Source organism: Egretta garzetta, unplaced genomic scaffold (assembly GCF_000687185.1).
Source record: "Egretta garzetta isolate BGI_Z169 unplaced genomic scaffold, ASM68718v1 scaffold632, whole genome shotgun sequence".
NCBI lineage: Eukaryota > Metazoa > Chordata > Aves > Pelecaniformes > Ardeidae > Egretta > Egretta garzetta.
Genome location: NW_009258816.1, coordinates 242,573 through 262,969, shown reverse-complemented (window position 1 = coordinate 262,969; position 20,397 = coordinate 242,573). Strand labels below are relative to the sequence as shown.

The window sequence follows — 20,397 nt, the reverse complement described above, 5'->3', positions numbered from 1 at the left end:
GAAAGCTGGTAAAGAGCCAGGGATACGATGCAGTATGCTGATAACATCACGTCCGTGGGTCCATCTCTTGCGTGGCACGCACAGGAAACAAAGCAAGCACATGACCTAAGCCAGAGATAAAACTTCATCCGTGTCCAGAGATGAAGTCCCAATTAGGTGATTTGCTAATTTTCTTAATTGTTAATGTCTGTGCTCTTCCTAGTGTTTGGTGTACGTTTCGGAAACATCATTTTTCCATTAGTATATGTTTACATTAATATATCTTTGTCTTGTTAGCTAGATGAACCTAAATTTAAGAGCTGGGCAAGCCCTTATTGACAAGATTTAAACACACGGTTTTGCCATGGTTAATGAAAAAGATATGCCCTGTTAAAATAGAAATAATTTGTTAAACGCAGAATGTCATTCCCTTAAAGCTATAATTTGAGATACCGTTTAGAAATAACACTGTAGATTTTCTTAAACTAGTTGCATAGTTAAACAAATCTAAATAAATCCAGACAGTCTGTTTAGGTAAGTGGTAGGCACTTGAAGACAGGGAATAAAGAAAAACCAGAGAAATGCACACGCACAAACACACGAAAAGCTGAATGCACCTTAACCGTCTCCTGTTGGGTCTGAGGATCCTGGCAAAAAAATCCGGAGTTTTCTGAGTTCTCATGGTAGAAGTGGAGATTGGCACGCCAGAAAACATGACAGGGAGGGAACAGATTGCTTCCCGTCACTGAAATAGAGGATTTAACCCCTTCACTATGTATGGTGCGCAGTCGTTAGTCTTGAAGAAAGAAATGTTCACAGGCTGTGTGTGTTTGCTGATACCGCTTGCTTCCAAATTTGCACTGTGTCGATTCATTATTTAAGGAAGAGAGGAAGGAAAGAAGCCATGTCTTCACTCGTGTGGGTGGATGGTGACACAAGAGCCATTGAAGCAAGTAGACGACCTGCGGTTGGGCCGAGAGCAAAGCTTCTCCTAGGAGGGAGAACGTGCTGTCGTCCTCGTGCTGCCCATGCTTAAGCAGGGCAGAAGAGCCCCAGTAGCACCAGTACACCCATTGGCAGTGTGGGTCAATGGCAAAGGAGAAGAAATAGGAATTCTCCCTTTTTCCATCCTTCCTCGTTGTAACCTACCCTCCCACCCTGGGCTAGCTCTAGGAATTATTGAAAGACGTTTTCAGAGGGGTGAAGGACAAGAAATCCAGTATTGGTAATTGTCATCAGAGGCGTTTGAGAAAGTCACTGAACCATGGCAACTGCAGCTGCGTTGGTCTTAAAGCTTTGGCCCTCCGTAGCTGCTTCTGTGAAAGGATTTCACGCAGCTTTGGCGATGTGAATCAGGCTGACTTCAGGAGTGCTCTGTCAGAGGAGGAGAACTGAATTATTGTGCTGGTTTGCTTGAAATGAAGAGCTGTGATGGGCAAGTTCCTTTTAGCCTAGCTGTGTGGCTTGAGATACTTCTGCCTTGCTCCAGTCTGTCACCTTTCTGAAGCCACAGGTCGCTGCCAGAGGGAGCAAAAGCGGACATAATTTCGTCTTTGCCAGCTGGGACCACACTCTGGGGTATTAAACTATCATCGAAGCTAGGTTTCTGCTAGGACCAAGGCAAATTTTCTCTGGGGTGGGCAACCTCTGGAAGAGGGTGGAGAGAATAAGATCTCAAGAGGATGCCGCTGTTTGTTAAAAGGTTGGAGTCCTATGTGCTTCGTCCTATGTCTTGCAGGAAGTTTGAGACAAATCAGTAGAGATTCTACCCTTCCTGAATCCCTGTTTCACCACTTTAGCTGCCAGTTTACTTTAGGATGGAGAAGTGCAATGTGTAGGCATGGCGTTTCATTTTTGGGCTTTCTTTTCTAGAAAATAAACTATCTGCAGGTAATAAAAGGCCATCAAACGTGGGTTTTTTTTAAGCAAGCAGCTGACAACATGGCCATAATTGAGAGGAATTTTGAAGTAGGAGTTACTGAGTCAGGAGAAGTGGAATTTTGTAAGCGCATTCCTGAGGGAGTGAGTGGGAGAAATCATTCTTTGTGGTGAGAGCGTGAAACAGCGTACGTGCATTTGGGGGTTTTGATAAAAGGTGTAGTGGGGGTTTTGATAAAAGGTGTAGTGGGCTTCGCGTGATTCCACTCAGTCATGAGACCAAGAGAAAAAACAGGAGTTTCAGGTGATGGTAGGCTTGCTTTTTTTTTTTTTTTTTTTTTTTTGCAAAACACTTAACAAACTCTTAACTTCTAATGTTAAAGAACCTGGTTTTGAGACTACGATCAGAACCAGGAACCTGAATGGAGGGACTTGACCCTGTCTGTCCGATATCCCTTGGAAGTCCTGTAAGTAAAATGAGTTTTCTCCCCGTTTGGCCACTAAAGCTGCGGCGCGGTTCTTTGGCTTGGAGACTGACTCTGGAAAGCGGTCGCTAGAGGTTTCAGGCCACGGTGCTAACGATAAAGGCTGGCGTGTCCATCTCTCGTAAGACATTTTCCAGTTTGAACTTTTGGTAGTATCGTTTCCACCCCAGGTTGGGTTTCCCTGGGTTTTTTTAATGAATTTGTTTTGATGGAAATATTATTTTGCCGGAAAGCGGACCGGATTTAATTACTCTGACTTTTCAAAAGTGCTGGAGAAGTCTAACGTGCAGCGGGAAAAGATAGCGACATGACTATCCATCCTGGCTGTCTACTGAAATGTGGGAAACCTGTAGAATAGACACCCAATTCCTGAAGCCTTGCAGAGAGCTAAATAGGTGAACTTGGGCAAAGCAGTGACATTTACACAGAAGAAAACCATATAAACCGGAGCAGAAGACCAAACCAGAACTTCTCCTAGGTGAAATCTGTGAAGCTCATATTAGCTTGGTCCCAGTGACCCAGCGAGGCTTTTATTCCGGCACATAAAATCCTTAAATCTAGCTGATGCAAAGGATATTTCTGTGCTCAGAAGGAATACTGATGAGAGATTTTTCCAGAGCAAATGAAATAAAAAAGGAGGTTTGTTCATACGCAAGTGCTCTAAATCCTAGTTGAGGCTGAAGTCTTAATTTTGAGTTCAACCGAGAAACAGTTGAAACAGCAATTTCGGCTCTTGTACGGGGAATACAGGTAATCTCAGAAGAAAAGTAGATATTTCCTTGTCAAACCAATCATACTGGCTTAGATTCTAGAATGCAATTGACTGTAATTTTAAGCAGGTTTGGTTTTTTTTTCCTTCATCCCACTGGAATGAGAATGAAGACAGATGGGAAAAAGGGGGGAGGAGGGGAAGACACTTTATCTGAACTTGAAAAGTTTGGAGGATTCTAGAAAGTGTAATTAATGCAAACCTTTGTAACTATGTTGGCCCGAGATATTTCGATAGGCTTGATAAAATGCCTTGCATTCGATATTTATTTTTCTGCAATATTAACAAACCTTGTGTGCTTTATGAAGCCTGGAAGAGCCACAGAACAGCCTGTGCACCACCGCCATCTGTAATTCCAGGTATAAAATAAGATACATAGACATATACAGCCATCTTCTTATTTTTCTGGTGGAAATCAGGATTTACATTAATCCACAGTGAAAGAGAAGATATTCTTCCCCTGTTGCTTTTTTAATCGTATCTTTGGGAGTGGCTAACTTGAGGTATGTAAGGAATGAATTCAAAGCTGTTTGAGCTTTAGTGCTTCTAATATATCGGAATACAATTGTCTCCACACAACCTCAATATTATCATTATATATATAATATTTTATGTAGATATATTTGTCCTTATATATATAACGACAAATTTATTGTCCTTTCAGTTGACCTGCAGCGTTGGCAACAAACAGAATTACTGTTGTGGTTTTTCTGTTGGGTGTTTTTTTTTCGACAGACAAGGATGATGAATTTCTCGTAGCGTATGAGACAGGATTTCAAAGAGACAAATGAGAATCGGTCCATGGGTCAGCAAAACACAGTTCAAAGACCCTTAGTTCATCAAATATTTATGTACCATTATGAAAATAACGGGGGAAGGGAGCTTGGTAACATAGCAAAGAGCTAAAGGGCCAGCATAAAACTTTATTTCACAACGCACGACCGAACCTAACTTAGATATTTCAAGAGAAAGCGTGTCCAGCCGTGGCTTTTCTGCAGCTGTCCCGGGGTACTTGTCCTTTCCAAAATGTACTAATTCAGTTCTTTGCTGTTCTGCTGTTCCTGGGCTGATGCATCATTTCCAAGCTATGCTCATCCTGACCAAGTGCAGAAAACAAGTTTGCCACAAGATTTATTTTTTTTTCTGCATAGTAATGCAATCTGTAAATGAAAAGGGGGCAGGAGGGAAGCAACAACAGAAAATTTACTGGACTGTTTAAATTTGAATGACATTTAAAAAAAAAACAAAAAAAACCGCAACCAAAACCCCCACCACCCTCCACCCCTAAAGCAGAACAAAAAATTCTGAACTTCTAGGCAATAAAAGCCTGCAAAGTAATGCTGTTGTTGGTTAGCTAGCTCGTGGCATCCTTTACACTGTTATTAGGTACCGTCACGTCTAGATTAGATGCTTTTCAGATATCTTTAGATTTTAGATTGGTAGCTATTTGTTTTTAAAATACTGCACTTGCATAAAAATGCTTACTGCTGGCATTACGTCGAAAAAGTTATTTACTGAAAGTTGTAAAGAAAAGTGTAAAAAAAAAGTCATGAAAGACTCAATTTAAAGTTTGAGGTGATGTTGATAGCTGGATTAAGCCCTAATGACATCATGGAGTTCCACTCTGATTCTAACGTGGCTTCCATGGATTTTTTCATCTTCTCCTTCTTTCTTTCATCTCCTTTCTTCCTCACACGGCGCAGCAGTCGCCATTCTTAGCAGGAGAGGTTGATGCAGTTGATGCATCCCCAGATGACCATCAGTAGGGCTTCCCTGTTGGTCAAATAGATTGTATCAGAAAGCTCAAAAAACCTTCATTTTCCCAAGCCAGAGCCAAAATGCGACGTGAGCTAAGGCTTTGCAGATCTCTTGCTGCTATCCCGTTTTGTTGCTGCTGACTCTTTAGCCACCTCTCTTGTGTTTTGATTTTGAGGATGCTTACGTGAGCCTGGTTTTGAGAAGCAGGTGTTTGATTTTAACGCAAATGAAAGCAAAGAAGTTGGTCCTGCAATTTATAGAGCACTGCTCCTGAAAAGCTGGACATCAAATGAACTGTTGAGGAATCTTACAGTCATGCAGCCAGTTTACTAGAATTCAAGATATGTTATGTGCTGAATATTGAACAAGTCACCTGGGACAGCTAGTGAAGAACTGCTGCAGTCAGGCAGCAGGGTTAAATTGCAGGGGCACGTTGGCCGAACAAGTTGAAAATGTGTTTGTATAGTGTGCACCCACTCTTGTGAGGAACCGGGTTAATTGATCCTTGATAAGCCCGTTGCTCTCGGACAGTGTTTTTGCAAAGTTGGCAATGCCTTGTTAAGCTCAAGTTGTTGATAGTAAGGGAACGAAGTACAGTTTGAGGTTTGGTTCATGTAGGTGGATGCAAATCTGTAGAGAAACTTGGCAAGGCACAAACTTGATCTAGTTTGCCCCTGAAAATGAGTTAGCATCACGCATCCGAGACTGTTCGCGCTTTTCTAACCTTTCCTTGTGCGAGGCTGCCTTTTTCAGACCTTTCTTGTTTTCCGTCTGTGGGGCACTGAATCGAATCACGGACTTTTCTTATGCCGTTGTGGAGCCCCAGGCTAAGACTGGGAAGGGCAGGGCTCCTTCCACAGTTATGCCTTCGGTGGTCGGTTAGTTCCGTGAGATGCTTCATTTTTCCCTATCTCGGAGTGCCTGTATTTAAAATAGGGATTTTGATTTATCTGTTTTGTGGGGCGCTTTGAGACCAACAAGGACAAGCTATGTAGATATACTGATATACTAGAATCACAGAATTGTTTAGGTTGGAAAAGCCCTTTAAGATCCCCAAGCCCAACCTTTCCCCTACCCCTGCCATCACACCACTAAACCCCGGCCCTGAGCACCTCGTCTGCCTGGCTTTTAAATACCCCCACAGATGGGGACTCAACCGCTTCCCTGGGCAGCCCCTTCCACTGCTTGGCAACCCTTTCAGTGAAGAAATTTTTCCTAATGTCCAATCTAAACCTGCCCTGGCACAACTTGAGGCCATTGTTATTATTAATAGGAAAATCTAGATAAGGCATTTGTTTATCTGGAGATTTGAGGTGGTTGACAGGCTCCCTGAAGGGTTTATGGCTTCTTCATGGGCTGCTTCCCCCCTACGTGCCCCCTTAGAGCCACACCAGGAAGACAGATTTTGTTTAGTGAATGGAACAGCCTTGTACAAACAAAACCGAGCAGATGCGATGCTCTGATATTCGGCAGTTTTATTAACATCTTCACGTTCCTTCAGATGAAGATAGCTCTGCAGCGTTGTCACCACTCGTCAGCTCGGTGTGGTATTGTACAGTCGTAACGCAGACGATACCGCGCAATGTCAGCAAGTTCCCGTGCGTGCGTTCAGCTGTGCTGATTTTCTCCTCCTTTAACTCCCTTGGCGCCTGAAGAGGAAAGAAGTATTTTGTCTTCTCACTCATGACAGATATGAAGCCTGCCTGATTCTCCTTGCTTCTCCTTCCCTCTTTTCCCTTTACACTCCCCCCAATTCCCATAATGTCCTCCCCACACAGAGATTTAACGTTGAAAGTAACAAGAACAGGCTCTAAATGACGAGGCTTCATTTGTTTGGCATTGCTGCATTTTGTTAATTTTGACGCTATTGCCATGACTATTAGCCACTGAAATCCGTAATTTCACAGCCTTGAAAGAGCATAAGTGATTTGGGAGCCCCAAGTTATTTGCCACCGATTGAGTAATGTTCCACGTAGTTAATCGCGCTTGAAAAGGAGCGATGGGTTATGGTCTTACTGTCGTCTTTTTCAGCAAACGCTGGGCTCCCATGAGAGACCCCAAGGTTGAAGATCAAATGTGTAGGAGTTGCTTTTCTGTGATGATGATAATTTTGCTTTGGAACCTCTGAGAAAACAGGGTATGCCCTTTTAATTTCCCTTTTGCAGAAGGAAAAAAAAAAAAGGACTGCGTAACAATTCGTGTATTTACTTATACAATATACAGTTCTACTGGGGCAAGAGGATTCTAAGTCAAGATAGAGAACGATTTACTGATTTCCTTTGTCAAAGTAAGCATTTTGGACAGTGTAAGGACACTCTAAGGACCTAGATGTTGTATTAGACCTCCCCATGCGCACATGCAAGTTTGTACCCACCCTAACAAATTCCATTGCCTTGGCTGGAGTGCAAGTGTTACAGAAAAATCTTTGAAGGACCAGGTTTATTTATTTATTTTAAAATAAGCTTGTCCTGGTTTCGGCTGGGATAGAGTTAATTTTCTTCCTAGTAACTGGCACGGTGCTGCATTTTGGATTTAGTACGAGAAGAATGTTGATAACACACTGATGTTTTTGTTGTTGCTAAGCAGTGCTTACACTAAGTCAAGGACTTATCAGCTTCCCATGCTCTGCCGACTGAGAAGGCCGAGGAGGCACAAAAAGCTGGGAGGGGGCCTGGCCAGTGGGATATTCCATACCATATGATGCCATGCTCAGTATATAAACAAGGGGAAAGCTACCCAGGGGGCCGCAGCTCGGGAGCTGGCTGGGCATCGGTCAGCAAGTGGTGCGCAGTTGCATTGTGCATAACTTATTTATGTATTCTTATTATTAATTATTTTATTTTCCCTTTCTTTTCTGTCCTATTAAACTGTCTTTTATATCAACCCACGAATCTTACTTTGGTTTTTTTCCCCCTTCTTCTCCCCCCCATCCTGCTGGAGGCGGGGAGTGAGCAAACGGCCGTGTGGTGGTGTTCAGCTGCCTGCCGGGTTAAACCACAGCAAAGCTCAGTAATGCACATGGGGAATCGGTGGTCTTTTTTTAGTTGCTGTAACTTGTATTGATTTTCTGGAGATTTAGGGACGTGTTTTTGAGAAGCCCATTAGGCGCCTATTTGTGCCTTAACTGTAAAAACATTTATAGGCTGGTTTCTAAAATTCTTGCCACCTTAAGCATCAGTTCAAGACCAGGCAGTTGTTTAAAGCCGTCCCATTTGAGAAAGCTCTTCTCTCTCCAAGGAATTTAAGCAGGTGTGGAAGGTGTGTCCATGCAAAGGGATCTTCCCGACTCAGAGCTCTATAGTTATTTAATGAAACGAACGCTTGGATAAATGTGTTTCCTTTTCACCTTAACAAGTAATGTTTCTTAAAGAATCACTACCTGGACGCTTTTAAGATGCAGCTGGACAGGGTGCTGGGCCATCTTGTCTAGACTGGGCTCTTGCCTAGAAAGGCTGGACCAGATGATCCTTGAGGTCCCTTCCAACCTGGGATTCTGTAATTCTAGGATTCTGTGATTCTACCTTTTATTTTTTTATTTTTAAAAGGGTTTTATTTCTCATGGCTCCAAAAGACATCTTAGAAAAAGCAAATGCCTCACATTCTAAAAGATCACAAATTAAGTTACTTCAACTTTTCTTAACTGTTTTTAATTTGCAATATTATGTTGATTTTATCTTTCACCTGTTGAAGTCAGTGATGGGAATGCATGGGCTATGACTATATATGTGATCAATTAGTAACACAACACCATAATTTATGCTCATTCTTTCAGTATAATATACATGGGTGGGATGTAGTGAACTCAAGAGTAAGAACAGCATACAGCTGCACGAGCGAAATATGGCCGCATGAGCATCTTTTGCTTTGGCTGTAGAACAAAATGGGGTGCGATCAAGTGTCTGTCTGGTAGGGACCCCTTTGAGTGCCTTAGGGTATGGAAAGGGCAGCTAGGTCCAACCTACCAAGATACGAGATCCAACAAAGGTCCTGTGAAGTCAGTGAGAACTTTAGACTGGCTATAAGGAAGAAATTCTTTACAATGAGGGTGGTGAACTGGTGAACACTGGAAGGGTTTGCCCAGAGAGGTGGTGGAGGCCCCATCCCTGGGAACATTCCAGGCAAGGTTGGACAGGGCTGTGAGCAAACTGATGTGATTAAAGGCGTCCCTGCTCCTGCAGGGGGGTTGGGCTGGGTGACCTCTAGGGGTCCCTTCCAACCCAAAACATTCTGTGTGATTCTATGACATAGAATAGCAAAGTTGCGATGAAACAAATAATCAGCCAGGAATCTTCTGTAATTAATCGGCATTTCGGCATTCACAGTGAATCTCTACACTTAGAGAAGGGCTTTCATGCATTAATTCAGGGACTCATTTTGACATTTTGGTGGCACTGGGCAAAAATTTGTCTATTCAATTGAAATTGATGGAACCGATCCTTCTATTTAAGTAGCCACGTATTGTTTAAGGGGACCAGAGTCTGTTCTCCCTTTTCTGCAGTAGGTGCTTTGAGACCGTTGAGCTTGAGACATATCATAGAGCAGGATAATAAGAATATTATAAATACTAAAGGGAGATTGTGGCCGTTACCACTTGATCAGCATACTCTTTATAATAATTTACCTCTCGTTTTAAATGAGGGTCCTAAAGACTAAGCAAAGGTTTCAAAAGAAACTTAATGGCCTATGCTATACTTAAGCTCAATAGAGCAACGAAGCTATGACATTCTGCAATGTCACGCTCAGAAGTGGTATTTTCATGTAGTTGTTCAGTGGTTAATAGAAAATTACAGCTTTCACAAAGTTTGGACGTTGTGTGAAGGTATCTAAACCACTTGAGATGTCTCTGAAGCTCCAGATATTCAGATTTTTTTTTCAATGTCCTAATGTTCTTTAATTACAAAGCAATTATCTCTCTCAAACGATATCATATAAAGCCATGATAAGGTAGTTGTTAGCCTGTATTTTACATCTTGTCATTTTGTCCTCAGTCATCCTGGCTGTCAATTCAAGGTCATTTTACAGCATTTAGATTGACGTAGCCTCAAAGTACTGGATGTATGAATAATACATAAGGACGATATTAACTCAGAAATAGTAATAAACGGTCCAAATGGCTACTTTAATGAAAGCGTAAGGTAAGAAAATAACTGTTTGGCTGCTACCTTAAGGACTGCTATCAAGTTTGTCATTTTTTTGAAAGATGTCTTCTTATGAAAGGCAACCATATAATGAATGTCTTTGATGTCCCTTGGGTGCATTCACCAAATATATTCTCCTTATATGAAGACAAACTAATTTTCCTAAACTCATAGAATTATGAGTTTGAACCTTGAGATTTTTAGCTGAAAAATATATCACGTATGTACATGGTGATTTTTTTTTATTATTTTTTTTTTCTGGTCGTGTAAAAACACCTATGTTATTACCAGTTAACGTATTCTTTTAGGCAAAATACTTCGGTGAGACGCATTGACGTTTACCCTATCCGTAAGAATGAGTAGTCCAGGATATCATGGTATCTGGGGTGGTAACCTCTCCCGCGCAGCAGCCAACACCTGGGGGAAAACGACGGCCGCTCTCAGGCACTTGCAGGGCTCAGGGGTTAGGTGCTGTGGCACAGAGAACAACCTTTATGAACTGGCATGTGCCGTGTCTCCATCCTGACATGCCAGTCTTGCTCCAGCCTCTTGTAGGGCTTGCGACGGGGTCTGCAGACACGTTTTTGAAGTACCTGGAGGGGGAATTCTTCTGCGTGGCAATTTATGGCTCTTAAGTCCCCGTTTATCTAATTTTCTTCTGTTTTTCCTCTTGTAAAAATGACTGAAGCAGGGCTAAAAAATTCATCCCTTACTAGGGCAGGTTTAGGTTGGACATTAGGAAAAATTTCTTCACAGCAAGGGCTGTCAGGCTCTGGAATGGGCTGCCCAGGGAGGTGGTTGAGTCCCCATCCCTGGAGGTATTTAAAAGAAGGATAGATGAGGTGCTTAGGGACAGGGTTGGACTTGATGACCTTGAAGGTGGTCGTGTAAAAACACCTATGTTATTACCAGTTAACGTATTCTTTTAGGCAAAATACTTCGGTGAGACGCATTGACGTTTACCCTATCCGTAAGAATGAGTAGTCCAGGATATCATGGTATCTGGGGTGGTAACCTCTCCCGCGCAGCAGCCAACACCTGGGGGAAAACGACGGCCGCTCTCAGGCACTTGCAGGGCTCAGGGGTTAGGTGCTGTGGCACAGAGAACAACCTTTATGAACTGGCATGTGCCGTGTCTCCATCCTGACATGCCAGTCTTGCTCCAGCCTCTTGTAGGGCTTGCGACGGGGTCTGCAGACACGTTTTTGAAGTACCTGGAGGGGGAATTCTTCTGCGTGGCAATTTATGGCTCTTAAGTCCCCGTTTATCTAATTTTCTTCTGTTTTTCCTCTTGTAAAAATGACTGAAGCAGGGCTAAAAAATTCATCCCTTACTAGGGCAGGTTTAGGTTGGACATTAGGAAAAATTTCTTCACAGCAAGGGCTGTCAGGCTCTGGAATGGGCTGCCCAGGGAGGTGGTTGAGTCCCCATCCCTGGAGGTATTTAAAAGAAGGATAGATGAGGTGCTTAGGGACAGGGTTGGACTTGATGACCTTGAAGGTCTTTTCCAACCTAGATGATTCTATGATTCTGTAATGAAATGGTTTCCCTTTGCCATTTGCAGGGACGGTCTGTTTATGTGAGCTTCTCCTCTTGCCCGCGTAGCTCCAGGATACTCCTGAACTCACAACAGCACGTTCCTTTTCCTTGTAACATCCTGGTTCGGTGTAATATCCAATGGGATCTATTTCTGCTGGGAGCCCAGGATTTGGTGGCAATGCCTGCATTTGCGGTTGGCCTGCAAGGTATTCGGCCGAGCTGTTTTCTCTTCACGTCGCTGACATGTAGACGCAAAACCAAGCGCACAGATTACGCCGTTGCACGGGGGGTTTTTTTCCCCCTTTTTTTCTAAATGAATACCGGTCGGTGATGAAGTTGGAAGCCTTTTGCTGTGTTTCCACAGCTGCCGCGAGCTCGGAGCAAAGCAAACAATAGCTGCCTATACACATGTGCATTCCAGCTGCTGCCGGCTCCCGCGTTCCCCCTTCTCCTTTTTGGCCTCCCATTCGAGCAGATAAATTGTCCTAATGACAGGGAGGAAGGTTAGTAGCGGATATGCTGCCAGCTGAATAACGTCCTGTAAAAAATGGGAATTAGCATATGAAAATACGAATTACGACTTACTTTGCGAGGCGGCTGAAAGTTGCAGCTTCTGCTGGAGTTCCATGGTATGGTTTTTACTTTTCCCTGCCCCGTGCAACCAGGGAGAGTAACCCCGAGGGATGGTAGATAGCGATGGCTGTGTCTTTGCTTTCCCGGCTTGATTCCACGGTTGGCTCTTTTTCCTTTAAAGCTCGCAACTCTGGGGACAACGACTTCTTTCCCGCTGCTCACTGGGCTCTCCCTCGCTCCCGGGGTGCCGGTGGCGTCCGCAGGAGTCGGGAAGATAAAAGAGAGCAGAGCTGGTGCATGTTCCATGAGATGCAAAAATTGGCCAGAGTATAGAGCCACAAAGAACAACTTTTAATGGCTTGGTTCTCCCACCTTCGCGTGGCGGGGTCCGGCGCTGTACGGGGGCTTCTGAACCCACCACGAGGGGTTCACTTGAAGTCCTGGTTCTTGCTGTGGATAAATTTATTTTTGCTAATGTAACTCTGGGTGGCTTTTCTAGGTCCCGGATGACACAAATCCATTGGGAGCGTAAGCGCCGTAGCGGTGTAAGGGCCTTATCCAAATGGCCAAACGTCAAGGCTTGCGTGAGGTCAGAATTTCCACGTGATTTTGAGGTTGAGTTAATGCATCAAAACCCAAATGGCATTTGGTTAAACAGCGATACCTCAGCTCCCGTAGGTCCTTGGGAAAAGGTAATTGGAACAAATACGCTAACGTTATTAGTCCACGAATACATCGCTACATTTTTTTTTCTTTTCCTGTATTTGATGGAAGAGCCTAGGCCGATTTAAAAACACAAAAAAAACCCCAACCCACCACCACCCCCAAAAACCTGGATAAGATTCAGAATCTTTCAGGGTAAGATTCAGAACCTTTCAAGGGAAATGTTTGCAGTAGCACTGCCAGAGCGCTAAAAGAGTAAATAATTTGGGTTGGACTTCTTATGCAAACACTCGCTTCAGAAGTGGGTATTTTTTCTGCTGGGATTTACAAGCACATAAAAATTCAAGGCATAGAGCTGAAGATGAAACGAGTGCGTGCGTACGTCTGCAGTTTTGTTTTACCTGGGCCGATGTGGTGAAGTCTGCAAAGGTTTAGGGTTCACGTTTAGTCTTTGATGTTGCATTTGCTTCTCTGATCCATCTATATTCATAACCTGCCTCCCCCCCCGCCCCCCCCCCCCCCAAAAAAAAAAAAATCTGAAAGTTATGTGCTAGAAGATAAAAATGGTTAAACGGTGGATTCAGAGAGGTTTTTTCTGGCGTACATTTAACACTGACAGAAGACTTGAGAGGGGAAAATGTTCTGAGGGGCCTGTTCGGATTCAGCCAGGCTTCCCTCCCTGTTTCTTTCCCAAGGAGAGCAGGAAAGCCGAGGCAATGACGTGGCCCCCTGTCCCGTCCCAGCGTCCGTTCAGCGTTCCATCAGTTGAATAGCTGGGAACCAGGACTATGGGGACAAGGGGGATCATGCCTATGTCAAAAAATGGACGCTCTTTGCCTCCCTCACATTTCTAAATTTTTTTTCGTTTGCCGCAGCAGAGCTCGTCTGAACCCTCCAGCCGTAACTCATATCCCAGTGGAGAGCTGCCTCCGTACTCTGGTAATAAATCTTTGCTCCTCTTTTTTTTTTTCTACAAGGAGATTTTCTTCTGCAAGTCATGCCCCCACCATCTCAGAGAAGTAACTCCCTAGCTGTAGTACCATTTGCACGTATCAATAACAGTTATTTCCTACCTAATTCCACTGGGACAGTATTGTAGATATGCAGAATATCGTGCCCACAGCCTTAAGCAGGTAGAAAAATAGGCAGCGTAAGCCAAGACAGCCTTTCTACCCTTAATTTATATTGGTCAGCAAAAGGGTATGTTTTGTGGCAGATCATGTTCTAACGTAGAAGGTCTTTCCTTCGCCCCTCAGTGTTGCTCAGAATTTTAACCAGGACAAAATGCTGCGCGGCTGACTTCTTTCCATACCTATGGCATCGCTCGTGTTCGTGGCACAAACTTCGATGGCTGACTTTGGTCCTGTTTCAGCCAACTACCTGGCTGAAATCACATTCTTATTTAAACTCTACGTTGAACTGAAGCCTTAGCTGTAACTTTACTTTGGAACCAAGTACCCGGTAACTTAGGGCATAAAAAACCCGCTTTCTCCCGCGCTGCTGCGTAGCTGTTTTTGAAAGACAAACTGTAACATATATCGTATAGGCTCAAGGCTCCTTAAGATTGTTTCTGAGAAGCCCATATTGCATGAAAACCACAAACTTTTATGTTAGCATTTAGAAAACGTATCCCATGGAGTAAGGCACAGTTGCCATAGACTGTCAATACTGAAAAACGGTGATTGATGAAGTTTAGCTGGGCTGGGCTTGTCTAGATGAGATACTCAAACCTGCTGCCGTCACGAGGGCTGAGGTGCCTAATGCCTGTCTTTGCTCTCGTGATACGTGGCAGGTAGCAAAGGCAAGACTTGTCATCCATCTCTAAGCTAGGGGAAGACTGGAAATAAAAGTCGACGTGAAAATTTAGAAAGCATTTTGCGTAGCAGTAAATTAACTTAATGCAAAATGAGAAAGAAGCACGGTGGCCACAGGCTGTGGCTTTCCTTGCCATCAGTCTGGAGGGAGTCATGCCAGGCTGTGAGAGGCTTATTTGCATCTCATTTAAATCAGCTTAGCTCTATCGCTCTGCCCCAGCATCTCCTGTATTGACCTGCCCCTTTTCCGGCTTCTCTCTCTGATTTTAGTTTTAAAAACCTTAGCGGATTCAGCATAAAACATGTAGGGTTTGCAGCAAATATTTCTGATGCAAAATGATTTTTGTGTGATTCTTTCCCGCTGGTCCATGTCTGATCAGGAACTTTGTACCTCCCTGCTGTGCTCCTCACCAGCCCACTTGGAGGGCTGAAAGCAAAAGAGCTTCCCGACAGCTCCTGCTTCCCTCGCCAGCATCTTACAGAGCTCAAAACAACTTCGAGGTAAATAAGAGTCAAAGTATCTGCCCAAAGCAACCGCTTGTTCAAACGATTCGGGTTTGTGAACTCCATGCTAGAGCCTCAGCCACTATACAAAAGTCTTTATTATATCTGTTTTCTCTTACTGGTCGTGATTTGCTGGCGGTGAATGGGATGTTGGGTTGGTTTTTTTTTTTTACCCCACTTACTTGGACCTCTGAGGACTGGGAACCTCCAAGCAAAAAATGTCACCGATTTGTATAGTCTTTACTCCTCTGGATTAGCAATATTTCTAGCCGTTGCGTTATACAAACAGTTGCAGGTAAGATGTCAAAGACTCTTCTTTAGCAGTCCCTAAGCCTACTTTATAGACCGGTACCTACTTGCTGTATTTTATTGTTTTTAACAAGGAAATTTATAATCATCAGTAATGATGCCTTGAATTAACGTAGCGTGCAATAGTGCTATCGCTCTGTTGGCAACTCCTTCTGGCAAATGATTTTTTTTTTTAATTTAAAATATTCTTGTCTAAATCCTAGGCTAGAGTTTATTATTTTAAAACTTGAGAACTTTTTTTTTCGACGTATCCTGGGCTACGCAGGCATAATAAAAATACTTTTTCTGCATGTCCTAACTAGAACCGTGCTAGCAAAAGTTGCTGAAATTAGAAACTTCAAACTGTGCTGCTTTGTTCATCTTCAGCGAGCCTTAAAAGAATCTCAGTTTGAAGACAATTAGTGCAGCATTTTAAAATCGTGAAAGCTTGAAATCAATAGTTTCATACATGCACATCGCAAAATTAGAAACATCCCAGCTTCTTTCTTAGTGCAGAACCCACCCTGGAGTTAAGGGGGAAAATACTCAATAGAAAACTCCTTAGGAGAACTTTTTTTTTTTTTTTAAGGAAAACTAGTTTGGCCTACATCTGTTTAAGACTGCATAAGCACCACGGGGACGCGAGGCGTGCCAGGAGAATCTCTTCCACTCTACAGACCTTAAGTCTTGCTCTCTGCTTCAGGGGAATAGTGGTGAAAATGTGTGGAGATTACTGCCATTGATCCCCCTCTCGGCTTTGGTTTGCTCTCCAGATGAGAACTGGGAAACGAATTAAGCTTTCCTAAGGACATCAGGAGGTGGGGAAATTAAGCTTCCAAATGTTAATGCATTCCTCAAGCTCAGGTCAACCTGACTTTAGTGTCCCCGTGGTGATTTACGTCCACTGAGACTCTGGCACTTGAATGTACAATTGACCTTTAACGACTTAATGGTCTCTGCACCTTGAGACTGAAGGTAGGAGTAATGGGAAAGCCACTGGCTTAGCTTTGGGTCTTTCTAGATGAAAGCGAGAAGGGAAATCGTGTCGGAAAGCTGTATCAGGAGCTCCATCTCAGGATGGAGGATTTATCTGCTTGTTTGTTTATTTTAAGAAGCCCCTGGAATATTTCTCTCGGCGGCCAAGAAGCGAAGGACCTATGAAGTCATCCGGATACTCCCGCTGGGAGTCCGTTGCTTTAAAGTATCCACTACAAACAAGCAAACAAAGCGGTGTAATGGTCAACCAGAACGAAACAGCTGCCTTAGCTGGAACAGTAACCACAGAGCTTTTACTGTCAACATCGGAACAGCTTCCACGCTAGTAAAATAGAAATGAGAGTAGAAAATGCGCAAAGAGGAGCCGTCCCCGTGGAGCGAGGATAAATTAGTTTTCAAAATGCATGTTATTAGCTGAACATTTCACAAAAATTTTACTTCGTTCCTTGTTCTGCAAATTTTAGATTTCAGGTATCTAATAGAGACGGCTGTGATCTAGAAATGTAGAGGGGTGGAGAGCATAGTACATGGGTATAAAGTATTCACCACCCTCGAACCCCTGCACTTTATACAGAATATTGTTAGTCTATCACCTTTATTAAATATCATCCAGAAAGGTCAAAATCTAAAAAACTGTGAAATTAAGAGTCTGTGGCCTGTCGGCATTTGCTTATATTTAACTGGTTACCAGTGTCATAATTATGATAATGAATTCCAGACTATTCACGATCATAACTTCCTTTCTGCATTTGGCATTCAATTCAAACAATTTATTCTAAAGAATTAGCTCATCTTGTGGTAGAAAGCAATGAAATCTATAGAATGTATTCCACAGGCATTTCATGGCAGTCAGCGAGCTCGTGAGTTTATCTTCTGGAGAACTCCCCCAAAATCAGCATCTGCCTCTTATTTCCTTCATGTCTGGCCTTGTTTGGTTTCTTCTTCTCTTGCACTGCCCAAGTACAGTTTCAGAACGGTAATGTCGAGACGCGTTTCCGATTCCTACTAATGGCATTTACTCCCATATCATCACCGCCTTGTGCTCAGGTTACTTTGTTTTGCCAGGAATGGTCTGCAAGCCCTTTGAAATCAAAATACGTCCACTGAAAAAGTAGTATTGGCACAGAATGGATCAATTAGGAAGGCATGTAGCACAGGAGAGTGAACAAATCTTGGCCATTTTTGTAACAGTGAAGAAGATGCTGGTGATGAGAGGTGGTTATTTCTTTGAAACGCTTCTACAGGTGAAATACTTAAAATTGATTATTTTGCCGATCCCTTTTTATAGATATATGAATGTAAGAATGCAGATCTATTTGTCTGTGTTTGTATGTGAATGTAGGGAAGCGTAGCTATGCCATCAGTAGCTTGCACACACGCAGATGGGAAACGCACCCAAGTCTCATGAAAAAAGACAGCAGGAGAGAACGGAAGCGGGGCTGCTACACATGCGTTGTAGCCAGCATGTGGAGTAACCTCCTGAGGGGACTGCTGAAATAAGGTGCATTGCTCCATGCCAGATACTTTCCCGAGAAGAATATTGGACCAGATGGTCCTTGAGGTCCCTTCCAACCTGGTATTCTATGAAGAATACGCGTAACTGAGGCTAATGGGTTTTGGTTCGGTATTTGTCAGATTAACGGTGTAGGAATTTCATGCTTGGCTATATAATTGAAAAGCCCTAGCTGGGCAATCTGCGTGGTGTTTGTGGATTTGTTATGAGAATTAACGTTGTGTGGCTCTCATACTGTCTCTGTAGGCTTTGTCAAGAGGCAGGCGGGTTTGCGACGTGTCGTACATTCTGTTGCCCGTTCCCCCCAGGCTCAGCTTCTCTGTCGAAGAGAGGTGGAAGGATTCCATTACAACAACATCGCTTTTAGGGAAAATTCTGGCTTCCAGCAAAATGAGCTTATCAGGGGAGAAACCATCCGGCTGGTATGGGGGGTTGATGTCAAGATAGAGGAGGCTGTTGACGTTGAAGCAAGAAGAAGCTATTTACTCAAACAGTGGGGTGGGGGCAAGGATTTTTTCAGTTGGATCAAATAAGGGGAATTTACTGAAAGAGTTTAGCAAAGCAGAGGAAAGAGAAGGGGAAGGAAATGGAGTGCCTTGTGAACGTAGTTCCCTGAGGACTCGCAAAGAGGGAGCGAACTGAAGTGTGGGGCACTGCCGTTGGTCAGCGCGGTTTCCGTATTGTAGTTTGCCTGGTTTTAAAAGGAGAAGAATATTAACATTGTACTTGAATCACAGGAAGGATGCGGGTGTTTGTGTGCGCCTGACATTTCTTTTAGAAAAGCAAAGCGTAGATCCCAGAAACCCGTCATTTTGAGGGTATGCTTGAACTACAGCAGCATCTCCTGCGTTGGCACCAGCTTGTGACTTTGGGGACAATTGGGTGGCGGGGCTCCAGATCCACAAACCGGGAACAGAAACAATGCTCTGAGAAAGTGCCAGGGAGACAAAGCGAAGCAGTGTTGCCGCAGTGTGCCGAGTACGGGCTAGCTGAAAGCGGAGGAGCGCAACACCCAAAGCTTCTGCAGCAAATTAGTTAGACTGGAGCTTCTGGTTCTGTGGAAATAAGTTCAAGAATAAAATGGGAGTTACACAGTTATTACAGATTGGCAGGCATTAAAGACATCTATGGTGCCTTCTAAGATCTTGGCCAGGAAGATATCATATAAAAGCAGACTTTAAGTTATTTATGGACAGGCAGAGCCTGATGTTTTTAATTTTCTAGATAGCTCAGGAGGCCAATCAGATTGGCAACGCCAGCAGAATGTGTCCCAACTCCTACTACCACAGATTAATAAAAAAAATGTTTGGGGGGAAGATTCACAGTATTGGTGGACCTAGCTGTTCCACTCATGACTGAGAATTTAATCTGTTCTCACACTCGGGGAGAAGTCCTCTTTGGTTTATGATGTGCTGTTACATTTTATTTTTTAGTGTCAAGCTGATATAAACAGATTTGTCCTTGATTTTTGGTACTTACTACTGCCCATGCTGAATTCATTTTCTAATCATATGGGGGCCACATGTATTCTTTACACATAGACTGTACTGCACTGCAGAATTTAGTATCCAACCCTTTAAATACACTGCTGTTGCATGCTCAAAGTCCAGCGTATTTATATGCTGTAGATATGTTTACCACTAGCAAATTATGAGGCACTGTAAAAATTGCATTTATCCACGTCATGTTCTACAGTTGTTGTCAACTGGGGACACATGAACGCTTTCTGTGGAGGAAGAAAAAGGACCTCCAAATCTCTGTGCCTCCTGTGTATATGGGTATTTTGACTAGCTCGGTTCATGGAGGGAAACATTTCGTCGAACAGGTAGGCAAGGACAGAAAATGACTGCTGAACAAGAGAGCCAGCAGTGAAATTATCGCTTTCTGCTGAGCGATTGCTCATAAACCTCTTTCACTGTAACCGCGTCCATGTCCTTGAGTTTTGGCCGGGGTACTTGCCATCCACGCATCCTTACGCCTCTTACTCGGAAGGGAAATGCTGGAGCGTGGGGCTGTAGGTGTTCCAGGAGAGAGCAGAGCCAGGCCCCCTCACGTGCAAGCCGACGACTGACTCAGTCGTTACATTATTAGTAATACCTCTGCTAAGTCATAGCCCATGTGCGTATCGCGTGATGGATGACCAGGGATCAGACCGTCGGGCTTTCAGTATCGCACGTGCCGTGAGAGCTGGTCCCGAGTCACTGCCATCGGACTTGGGCACGCTCAGGAAAAACCAACGCAATGGTTCCGCTTCCCAGGGTTTGTATCATCCCGAAGGGATGCCGTAAAGGTCCAGGGGTTCGGCTGCTAGCTGTAAAATAGTGCCCAAATCATGGTTCACAGGCAGCACGCTGCCTCCGGGATCCTTTGACGGTGCTCACAGCTACGAGGAAATTAAATGATCAAAAACGAGGCCAGCGGGGAGAGAAGCGTGTGATGCTGCTGTGTCATGTTTCTTGTTCAGTACCGTTGCCCACTGGCCAAAGGAGGTGGGGGAACC

General features: G+C 43.7%; 1 protein-coding gene across 1 annotated transcript in view; it reads left to right on the top strand.

The window, feature by feature from the left end:
* ARSJ (arylsulfatase family member J) overlaps nt 1-20,397 on the top strand; it is a 41,979-nt gene that overhangs the window by 19,768 nt on the left and 1,814 nt on the right. The window lies entirely within an intron of this gene.